The 12018-nt window shown below is 44.0% G+C and overlaps 1 pseudogene; it reads left to right on the forward strand.

Annotated features, from left to right (window-relative positions):
* Positions 1-9187: 9187 nt before the first annotated feature.
* Positions 9188-9976, forward strand: LOC108533159 (40S ribosomal protein S4-like; annotated as a pseudogene).
* Positions 9977-12018: the final 2042 nt, after the last annotated feature.

Raw genomic sequence — 12018 nt, forward strand, 5'->3', positions numbered from 1 at the left:
GTTTTTTGTATTTTTAGTAGAGACGGGGTTTCACCGTGTTAGCCAGGATGGTCTCGATCTCCTGACCTCGTGATCCGCCCGTCTCGGCCTCCCAAAGTGCTGGGATTACAGGCATTTTTTTGTATTCTTAGTAGAGACAGGGTTTCATCATGTTGGCCAGGCTAGTCTCAAACTCCTGGCCTCAAGTGATCCACCTGCCTGGGCCTCCCAAAGTGCTGGGATTATAAGCGTGAGCCACCACCGCGCCCAGCTGCTGATCTACTTTCTGGCCATGCCGTTTCCATTCACCCCACTTTCTAGCCTCATTTTCTCCTACCTATAAAAGGAAACCCCTTTTTGCTTAACTCTCGAGACATTTGCAGATCTGGTTAGAGAGTTCTCCCCATTGCAATAGCCAGTTTCCTTCACCTTTACAAGAATCTTTTTTGTTTTGTTTTGTTTTGTATGAGACAGGGCCTTACTCTGTTGCCTAGGGTGGAGTGCAGTGGCCTGATCATTGCTCAGTGCAGCCTCAAACTCCTAGACTCAAACGATTCTCCCACCTCAGCCTCCCAGCGAGCTAGGACTACAGGCGTGCACCTCCACAACCAGCTAATTTTTATATTTGTCATAGAGGCAGAGCTTTGCTGTATTACCCAGGCTGGTATGATGACCTTTTGCAATCAGGTTTCTCTGTACTAATCAAAGATTTATTTTGCTTTGGTTTTGATGCCATATAAGTAAGGGGGGAAGAAAAGAAGAAAAATGTCTGAATCCCACTCTGGCTTAAGGATGGGAGTTAGTATAATCCACCCACAAAAAGAAGCTCCTAAACACAACACTTAGTTGAAAATACGACACCTCGGCCGGGCGCGGTGGCTCAAGCCTGTAATCCCAGCACTCTGGGAGGCCGAGACGGGCGGATCACGAGGTCAGGAGATCGAGACCATCCTGGCTAACACAGTGAAACCCCATCTCTACTAAAAAAAAATACAAAATCTAGCCGGGCGAGGTGGCGGGCGCCTGTAGTCCCAGCTACTCGGGAGGCTGAGGCAGGAGAATGGTGTAAACCCGGGAGGCGGAGCTTGCAGTGAGCTGAGATTCGGCCACTGCACTCCAGCCTGGGCGACACAGCGAGACTCCTTCTCAAAAAAAAAAAAAAAAAAAAAAAGAAAATAAGACACCTCAATAGATAGAACCAAAGCAAAAAAAATTACCCAGGGTGGAGAGATGTAAAATGTGGAATGAAACGTGCATGTTGTTTGCTGGGTGAGATGGCTCATGCCTGTAATCCAAGCTACATGAGAGGCTGAGGCAGGACGATTGCTTGAGGCCGGGAATTTGAGGCTGCTGTGAGCTATGATTGCATTACTGTACTCTGGTATGGGTGACAGAGCCAGACCCCAACTCTTTATTTTATTTTATTTATTTTTTGAGACAGGGTCTCACTCTGTTGCCTAGGCTGGAGTGCAACGATGCGATCTCGGCTTACTGCAGCCTACTCCTCCAAGGTTCTAACAATTCTCCTGCCTCAGCCACTGGAGTAGCTGGGAGGCGTGCACCACCATGCCTGGCTAATTTTTGTATTTTTAGTAGAGATGGGGTTTTGCCACGTTGCCCTGGCTGGTCTTGAACTCCTGAGCTTAAGCAATCCACCCACTTTGTCCTCCCAAAGTGCTGGGATTACAGACATGAGTCACCGCACCTGGCCAGACCCCGGCTCTTAAACCAAAAAACAAAAAATTTATGCTGTAACATAAAAAGAACATGGTATCATCTGCAAAAATCCAACTCTAAATATCCCTGAGAAAGAAGATTATGAAGCACATGGAATAAAAAGAGGGCCCATTTTATACAAACTTAACGCTGAAAAAAAATTCTTTTTTAAATTGCACTTGAACTGTGTATGTAGAGAAAAACGTATTCTAGATTAGCCTTCTTTTTGCAAAATTTGTGTAGGATTTTCTTGGTTTGCCAGTTTTCTTGAAAGAACATCATTTTCTGGTGTGTTTTTTCTTCCAACCCCGCATTTTCAAGCTCATATTGTTCTGGTGAACACAGTGAGACTCTTTGATCTGGTTTGACACCACGCAGAGCCGAATTTCAGCTATCTGAAAAAAACAACCTTCAAACCTGTAGGAGGATTATTAAAAGGCATAAAACTTTACAACCACTAAGCAAAAACAGGCTGGTAGTTATACCTATTAAGGATAATTACAGCACTTAAGCTTAATGGCATAATTTGGTCAATGGATAATTTAACCTGGCAGACATCAAAATTACATTTAAATATTACAGAAAGGAGACAAAACACACAGAGATGGTTGTTAGATGGGCTCAAAAACTTTTGGAATGCCTTTCCAAAGCTTCAAAATATCACCTTTAATGTCTTACTTCTTTCCCTGCTTAGAGTCAGGTTTATCTGAAATTGCGGCTTTTTGGAAAACTCTGTTTCCACTCAGGTGTGGTTATAGTCGCTTCAGTTATTATTGCAAACTTATTGTGAATATCTCAACTCCGTAACCACTCAAAGATATATGTGCCTTCATCTCAGCTCATCATTTGGGAGAAATGAGAGCCACCAAGGCTCATACAAGAACCCACCTGAGGCCAGACATGGTGGCTCATGCCTGTAATCCCAGCACTTTGGGAGGCTGAGGCAGGCAGATCACCTGAGGTCAGGTGTTTGAAACCAGTCTGGCCAACATGGCAAAACCCCGTCTCTACTAAAAATACAAAAATTAGCTGGGCATGGTGGTATGTGCCTATAATCCCAGCTACTCGGGACGCTGAGGCAGGAGAATCGATGGAATCCAGTGGGTGGAGGTTACAGTGAGCCGAGATCCCACCATTTCACTCCAGCCTGGGCCAAAGAACCCACCTGAATTTGTAAAAGTCTGTTGTGGATTATAAAGAACAAGCTTATTTGTGAGAATTACATAACTTTCTAATCTTGTTAACTTAAAAATGTGGGCTAGATTCTACCTTGGGTTCCTTGATGAGATCTGCATCCATTGTGTTTGCCCCAGAATATTTTCCTCCTCTCTTCCTTTGAGGAATCCTATGCCTAACAGTATTACTCTTGTTGGGCAGAGCCCTGCTAGCCAATAGCTTCAGAGGATTTTCCAGCTAAGAGCTTAGTGGTGGGGGAAGTGGGGAGTGGCTGTGAGGATTAGCTCATTAATCATGCAGAGACGCAGGCTGCATAATGACTGGCAAAGGCATGGATAAAAGGATGATGCAGATACTTTTCAAGGACAAGCTTTGGGGTTAGAGATTCCATTTCTAGAGGCAGGATAGACTCAGGAAACCCAGGGCTCCAGGAAATGGTGTGAGGTAAGGGTTGTGGCTGCTCTACCTCCCCCCTAGTCCCAGATCTGCTGGCCCCAACTTTGTGCTGAGAGGGCTGTGAATCACTGCACCCCCACCCCCCAACAAGCTCCTATCCACTAAGGTTACACCATTAAAGCAGCTTTACTCCTGGAGGATTTAGTAATTAATCTGTCACTGAGTCACCATGGCAACATATTTGTGTATCTCAAATGCCATGAGCTCAAGGAGCCAGGATTTGAAAAACTGCTTTACCTAGTGCCCTAGCTAGTGATTAACAAAGGATTATGTTGTAGAACACAGGGCATGCTGGTTGGCTCCAAGGCAAAGGAGGCTTAGGGCACTAATGTTCATTTTTCCTCCTTTAGAAGCAGCTGAGCTTCCATTAAGGGATTGGGGACCAGCAGACCCCTTCTGGCCTCATGGGACACATCATGACCTCCTAGGGGCAATAAAAGAGAAATCCTCTGCTGTCCTCCACTCTGCTCTCCTCTCTTCCACTCCTTCTTTCTCTTCTCCCATTTATTAATTCAGTAATTCCAAGGAGGGATAAAAGATGTAAGATGTGATTCATTCACCTCGATTCTTAGGGGTATGCACTGGTACAAGACTTCTCTCATTTTGTTTCATTTAATTTCTCCCTCTCATCCCTGATGCCACATATATTTTCTTTCCCATTATAAGTGTTTTTTATTGGGCTTCCTAGAAGTAGAACCTGGGACATAGTTTCTTTTTCCTTCCTTCCTTTCTTCTCTTCTCTTCTCTTCTCTTCATTTCTCTTCTCTTCTCTTTTCCTCTCTCTCCCTTTCTTTCTTTCTTTCTTTCTTTCTTTCTTTCTTTCTTTCTTTCTTTCTTTCTTTCTTTCTTTCTTTCTTTCTTTCTTTCTTTCTCTTTCNTATAAGTGTTTTTTATTGGGCTTCCTAGAAGTAGAACCTGGGACATAGTTTCTTTTTCCTTCCTTCCTTTCTTCTCTTCTCTTCTCTTCTCTTCATTTCTCTTCTCTTCTCTTTTCCTCTCTCTCCCTTTCTTTCTTTCTTTCTTTCTTTCTTTCTTTCTTTCTTTCTTTCTTTCTTTCTTTCTTTCTTTCTTTCTTTCTTTCTTTTTCTTTCTTTCTTTCTTTCCTTTCTTCTTTCTCTTGCTTTCTTGCTTCTCTCTCTCTCTCTCTTCCCTCTCTTTCTTTTAATAAAGAGTCTCACTCTGTTGCAGGCTGAAGTACAGTGGCATGATCATGGTTCACTGCAGCTTTGACCTTCTGGGCTTAAGTGATCCCCACCTCAACCTCCCAAGTAGCTGGGACTACAAGCACGTGCCACTATGCCCAGCTAATTTTTTAATTTTTTTTTTGTAGAGACAGGGGTCTCAATATGTTGCCTAGGCTGGTCTCCAACTCTTGGGCTCAAACAATCCACTCAGATGATCTCAGCCTCCCAAATTGCTGGGATTACAGGTATGAGCCACCATGCCCTGCTTCAGAGTTTCTTGTTCAAGTGGTTTACGGTGCGAGAACTCTCAAGAAATACTGGTTAGGGGAGCAGGAGAGGAAAGGAAGTGGGCTCAGGCACATCTAGCCTCAGCTTACTGATGGGGAGCCCTGGAGCATGAACAGCACTGCAGGGTTGCCTTCCCCTTCTGTGTCCTGCTGACCCTACCGGGAGGCAAGGGGCAGGCCTGCCATCCATGGGGCTGAGGGTTGCCAGCCAGGCAGCTCCCCAAAGAAGCAGGGCAGTTCTGAGACATTTGAAGCAAATACACACAGCAGCTGGGAGGATGCAGACTCCAGAACAGTGAAAGAGATTGGGTGGGACACCAACAGCTACAACAGGCAATCATGCTTTTGTAAGCCTCTGTGTGTCTGTGTATCTGTTACTGCAGAATATTTAGTGCTCATTCAAAAAATGTATTGAACCCCTACTCTGTGCCTATTTCTATTCTGAAAGCTAGGGGGTTGTAGTCATGATGAAAACAGACAGGATCACCCCTGCCCTTAGGTTGTTGTTAAGTAGAAGAAATAAATATTAATGATTCACACAAATGAACATTTCAGAATGCAAAATGTAATGCATGCTGAGAAGCAGAAGCTGAGGTGTGACAAGAGATCACAATGGAAGGTGAGATGCATGCTGGGGTGGAAGGGAGGCCTCCCTGGAGATGGGTATTTATGGCAGTGACCTAGAGAGAAGTCGCTGTGAGCTGGCCAGAGAATGGGAGGGAGGCTGCTCCAAGCAGAAGGAGCAGAGAGAGCACTGTCCTGACCTGGAGAAAGGGCTCTGTGAGTTCAGGGAATTGAAAGGAGGTCAGTGTGACTGGACACAGTGACAAAGGGGTAAGGACAGCAAGAAAGGGGGCCCATGGCGGCAGATGCCAGGCCTCGGGGGTCACGTTCAGGACTTACAGCTCTCAATGAAAGCCAGTGGAAATCCACTGAAGACTCTGGGCAAGAAAGAGACATGATGACCATGGTGGCTCAAGGGCTGTGTGGGGTTTGGAGAAGGCAGGAATGGAAGCTGGGAGGCTTGTGGAGGTCGAGGGAGAGATGTTAGTGTTCTGGACATGAGCAGTGGCAGCGGATGTAAGGAGCAGCAGCTGGCAGAGGAGATTTCAGAGGGAGCAGGCGCAGGGGTGGCTGAGGGTTTGGGTGCAGGGGTGAGGGAAGGCAGGAGTGTAGGTTCACACTCATGTGGACAGAAGTGCCATTTTCCAGCGGGAGATGTGGGGCAGGCAGTCGGGAGGATGCGTTCAGAGCTCAGGGGATTGGCTGCACTGGAAATTTCAGCCCAGCGGTTGTCAGCACATGGGTGACACTTGGAACCCAGGGAGAAAGTACTGCTAAGGAGCAAAAGAAAAGAGAGCAGGACGGAAGCCCATGTGAAGAGGGGAAACCAGCCAAGTGTCCAAAGGAGAAACCAGAGAGGCAGGAGGAACACAAAACATGGCAGCAATGAACCCAGCAGGGGAGGTTTCAGGGAGGAAGGTGGTCAGTCCTGGGGTATGCCCACTGTTGAGTGCCGGTCAGATGGTCTGTGGCCAGGGCCGCAGCGGGGTGCAGTGGAACACAAGGGCTGCAGGTTGCTTTCCACAGGTGCAGCTCTGCTGGACGATGAGGGAGTGCAGGCCAGATGCAGGGCATTCCTAAGTAAGTTTAGTTATTTGTGGAGGAGGAGAAGGGGCTGCTTCTGGACTGGGAATCAAGAACAATTTTGTTTTTTAAGATGGGGGAGATGTTTGCATGCTGGGGAGGAGTTGGTTTACGGGGAGAGTCGATGGTACAGGAGAGAGAGAGGGGTTAATTGATAGAGAAAAATCGCTATAGAGGTGGGAGCAGGTGGGAACAGACCACCATTCCCATTATCTGGCCAATGCTAAGCCCATGCACACTGGGGTTCCAGCCTAGAGAGATGACAGCAGAGGAGGGATGGGAACATCTAAGCGGTGAAACTGTCCCTATAGACTTTATAAAATTAATCAGGGAAGAAGGAAGGGGGAGAAACGAAGATAAACCAAGCTTGCAGCACAGTCAGCATTAACCATGAGGTGTGCTTGCTCTCTGATCCACTTCCTCACAGCTGTTTGGCGCTTATTGACTCAGAATTACATGAACCCTGTTACGAGATGATCCTTCCCCTTAGCTGCTCTATAGATAACAGCTTGAACATTATAAAACATTAAATTTTCCACTTGAGATACTCTTTCAGGTTCTGCATACCAATGAAACTACTGATGCCAGCTGGTCTTAAGGACCCCACAGGAGCTGAGTCACCAAAGAATGCAGTTTCCACATCCTGATGATTTCCTTCCCCTTACCCCAATTAATCAACAACCCCAAATTCTAATTTAGAAATGGACCAAATTCCTTCATACTGACCGGCACTGCCCGAGGCTTCCACATATGGCTCAGTGGATATATAACAGGATCATTTGCCCAATGCCTGGCAAGACCATATACCAAGACAAGGGGGATTGCTGTAGAGAAAAAGTCTAATAATCATAGGACAGCTAAATGAGGAGGTGGGAGGAAACCTCAACTCCACCAACCTAAGGAATTTGGGGCTAGGGATATTAAGGGTTTAGGAAAGGGCTGAGGTATGGGGATTATTGATTGGTGGAAGAGTGCAGGGTGAAGTCATAGGACAGGGAGATGAAGAAACGGCATTCTCATGCTGAATTGGTTCCTCGTGGGGTCTTCAAACTGGTAGGCATCAGCCTTTCCTGCTGGAATTCCGGATATGAAGAATACCTTGAGCAATTCTTAAAAGCCTTATGATTCTAACATCAGAAGTCCTATCTATGGGGAAAATGGGGATTTAAACACTTAGTATCTTGAGCTGCATGACTTTCAGTTTAAGGAATTGGGCCAGAGTGCAACCTGCTTAATGCTTAATTATAACTATATTTCTGCCCCAAACCTGGCATCTAAATTCTTGTTAACCCTATGAGGATGGGTTTAGACACTCTCTTGGGTGATTCATCTCTCTGCAGGTCTAACCCTGAACCACGCTTCTGCAGGCATCTGGTCCCTGGTTCAGTCAGTGACTCCAGAGCCAGTCCAGCCCATCAGAGCAACCCTCCTCTCAGGCCCCAGACTATCCCCCCTCCCTACTTCTGGCCACTGAATAATGAAGCCTGCCAAATCTTGAGATGGCACTGTCAACCCTGCTTTCCCGCAGCTCCCTAATTCCACGTCTCCCATAGTCTCCGATTATTTCCAGGGGTGCCTTGAAATGTAAAAGGTATTCAAAGCAAAATTTGTTGGCAGTCAACTTAATTCATACAAGCATTGCATTAAGGCACTTAAAGGGATGGCAGAAAATCAAACAATGGGATGGACACCCTGCCCTTGCAAAGGAGTTTCTTTGCTGATGCCGCCACTGGAAATAGTGCCATTAATTTTATAAAAGAGGTGTCATATTCAGAAAGACTCTGTCAACCACTGTAAATGCTTTGGAGCCTCTAACAGTTGTGAAATGTGGAAGCCGAGGATGTAGGGGCCTGTTGGAGTGCGCCCATTCCTGGATCTGGGAAGGAGACGCCTTTGAAGCTGTACCTCTCGGAAGACTTTGATCCTCCCAGGCCCAGAGATAAAGACAAGATGAGGGAGGTGTTATTAGCCTTATTATTTATATTTAGTGGAGCTTACATGTGGGGCCTCTTTTAAAAAGTGCTTGGGGCACTACTGATTTATAAGTAATTTCACTTCTCACAGCATCACTTCTGGGTGGAGAAAGAATGCCAGAGGCAGCGCTGGAAATAATCACTTTTCTCCAAGTTAGAGTACTCATTAATCCAGGCTTAGTGGGAACATCTATTCCCTTTATTGTAGCCTTTTACTGGAAATGATTTCTTTAGTAGAAGCTCATGTGCCTCAGTGACCTGGAATGGGGGTTCTCGAGGGAGTTCTATCATTCTCCCCTGTTGAAAGCTTATGTATGGAGAACATCTGGGTAAGAGTCACAGGCAGCTTGGAAAAGAGGGCGATGATTAGGGATTTCTAGTTTTATTATTATTTTTTAACATTTGTTGAGATTGGTTTAAAATTCAGGACATGGTTAATCTTGGTGAATGCTCCCTAGGCACTTGAAAAGCACATGTATTCTGCTGTTATAGGGTTGTTTGCTCTGTTAGATCCTGTTGGTTGAAGGTGTTGTTCAATTCTTCTATATCCTTATTATTTTATTTTTTATTTTTTTAGAGACAGGGTCTATCTCCGTTGTCCAGGCTGGAGTGCAGTGGTGCAGTCATAGCTCACTGCAACCTCAAACTCCTAAGCTCAAGTAATCCTCCTGCCTCAGCCTCCTGAGTAGTTAGGACTATAGGCTTGTGCCACTATGCCTGGCTAATTTTTAAAATTATTACTTTTTCTCTTTCCGTGCCTAATGTAGCCATGGCTCCTGGTCCCAAGAAGCATCTAAAGCAGGTAGCAGCTCCAAAGTATTGGATACTGGATAAATTGACTGGTGTGTTTGCTCCTTGTCCATCCACCAGTCCCCACGAGTTGAGAGATTGTCTCCCCCTCATCACTTTCCTAAGGAACAGACTTAAGTATGCCCTGACAGGAGAGGAAGTAAAGAAGATTTTCATGCAGCGGTTCATTAAGATCGATGGCAAGGTCCGAACTGATATAACCTACCCTGCTGGATTCATGGATGCCATCAGCATTGACAAGATGGGAGATAATTTCTGTCTGATCGGTGACACCAAACGTCACTTTGCTGTACATCGTATTACACCTGAGGAGGCCAAGTACAAGTTGTGAAAGTGAGAAAAATCTTCGTGGGCACAAAATGAATCCCTCATCTGGTGATTCATGATGCTCACACTATCTGCTACCCTGATCCCCTCATCAAGGTGAATGACACCATTCAGACTGATTTGGAGACTGGCAAGATTGCTGACTTCATCAGGTTCGACACTGGTAACCTGTGTATGGTGACTGGAGGTGCCAACCTGGGAAGAATTGGTATGATCACCAACAGAGAGGCACCCTGGATCTTTTGACGTGGTTCACATGTAAGATGCCAATGGCAACAGCTTTGCCACTTCACTTTCCAACATTTTTATTATTTGCAAGGGCAACATACCACGGATTTATCTTCCCCAAGGAAAAGGTATCTGCCTCACCGTTGCTGAAGAGAGAGACAAGAGATTGGCGACCAATAAAAGCAGTGGGTAAAATGGTCCCTGCGTGACATGTTAGATCTTCATATGTAATTTAAAATAATGTGGCATGATTGATAGCCAAAAATAAAATAAAATTATTATTATTATTTTGTAAAGACAGGGTCTCATTAAGTTTCCCAGGCTGGTCTCAAACTCCTGGCCTTAAGTGATTCTCCTGCCTTGGCCTCCCAAAGTACTGGGATTACAGGCATGAGCTACCACGCCTGGCTCCTTGTGGATTTTCTATCTAGTGGTTCTATCAATTACTTAGAGAAGAGCATTGAAGTCTCCAACTGTAATAGCAGATTTGTCCATTTCTTCCTTCGGCTTTATCAGTTTTTGCTTCATGTATTTGGAAGATCTGTTTTTGGTGCATACACACCTAGGTTTGCTATCTCTTGTTGGTAAATTGATCTTGATCTTTTATCATCATGTAAAATTCCTCTCCATGACTGGTAATTTCTTTGCTCTGAAGTCTACTTTGATGTTCATGTAGCCACTCTTCCTTTTTAAAATTTAATACTTACATGATATATCTTTTTCTATGCTTTTACTTTTACTTAGCTATATCATTATGTTTGAATTGAGTTTTTTATAGACAGCATATCATTGGGTAACGTTTTAAATCTACTCAGCTAATCTTGTCTTATTTTAATTTAAAAAATTTTTACACATAATAATTGTATGTATTTATGGAGTACAATGTGATGTTCTGATACATAAATAAATTGTGTGATGATCAAATCAGGGTAATTAGCATATCTATCACCTCATTTATTATTTCTTTCTTACAGGCACATACAAAATCCTCTTTTCTAGCTATTTTGAGATACTGTACTGTGTAATAGGACATCAGGACTTATTCTTCCTTTCTAATTATAACTTTGTACCCATTGCACTCCTGTCTCTTAATTAATGTATTTAGTCCATTTACATTTAAAGTAATTATTGACATGTTAGAATTTAATTTGTTTACCGTTTGTCCCTGTTTCTTGTTACCTGGTTACCTTTCTTCTGCCTTCTTGTGGGTTACTTGAATATTTTTTAGAATTTCACTTTATTTATAATTTTTTCGTATACCACTTTGTATAGTTTTTGTAGTGGTTGTTCTAGCTACTATTCTATTCATATGTAAGTTATCACAGCTTTGGTGTCAGTGTCTTACCATTTCCATTGAAGGGTAGAAACCTTACTTCCTTTTAATTCCTTTATCCTCCACACCTAGAAAAATATAATTGTCCTAAGTATAACCTCTACATACATATCAGAAAATGTACAACTTTTGCTTCAACCATAAATATGATCATAGAAACTAATGAAATGAAGGATAGGATGTTATATTTACTTCTATTTTTACTGAAATGGGACAATAAAGGGCTGAAAATCCCAGTCTTTTATTTTCATAGTCTTTCTCTTTTGAGGGATTTTGTTAGCCATTCTTTAAGGACAGGTCTGCTCTCAACAAATTCTCTTAGTTTCTGTATGCCTGACACTGTCTTTTGTCCCTTACGTTCCTCAAGAATAGTTTCACCATCTATATAAGATTTGTGATTGGCAGGTCTTTCTCTCAGCACTTGGAAGATATGCCACTTCCTTCTGGACTCCATGGTTTCTGATGAGAAACCTGTTCTTCATATTGGTGTTCCTTTATAGGCCATGTGTTGCTTCTCTCCAGCTGTGACCTTTGTCTTCAGTGTTCAGAATTTAATTATGATGTGTCTTGGTGTAGGTTATGCTGGGTACATTATTTTATTTGGCGTCTGCTGAGTTTCTTGGATCTGCAATTTTATGTTTTTTGCCAAATTCGGAATTTTGTTTTTTTCCATCTTGCTCTGTCTCCCAGGCTGGAGTGCAGTGGCGTGATTTCGGCTCTCTGCAACCTCCTCCTCCCGGGTTCAAGCAATTGTCCTGCCTCAGCCTCCCAAGTAGCTGGGACTACAGGCACATATCACCACGGCTGGTTAATTTTTGTATTTTTAGTAGAGATGGGGTTTCACTATGTTGGCCAGGCTGGTCTCAAACTCCCAACCTCAGGTGACCCACCTGCCTCGGCCT

This window comes from Rhinopithecus bieti, unplaced genomic scaffold (assembly GCF_001698545.2).
Source record: "Rhinopithecus bieti isolate Rb0 unplaced genomic scaffold, ASM169854v2 scaffold_65, whole genome shotgun sequence".
NCBI lineage: Eukaryota > Metazoa > Chordata > Mammalia > Primates > Cercopithecidae > Rhinopithecus > Rhinopithecus bieti.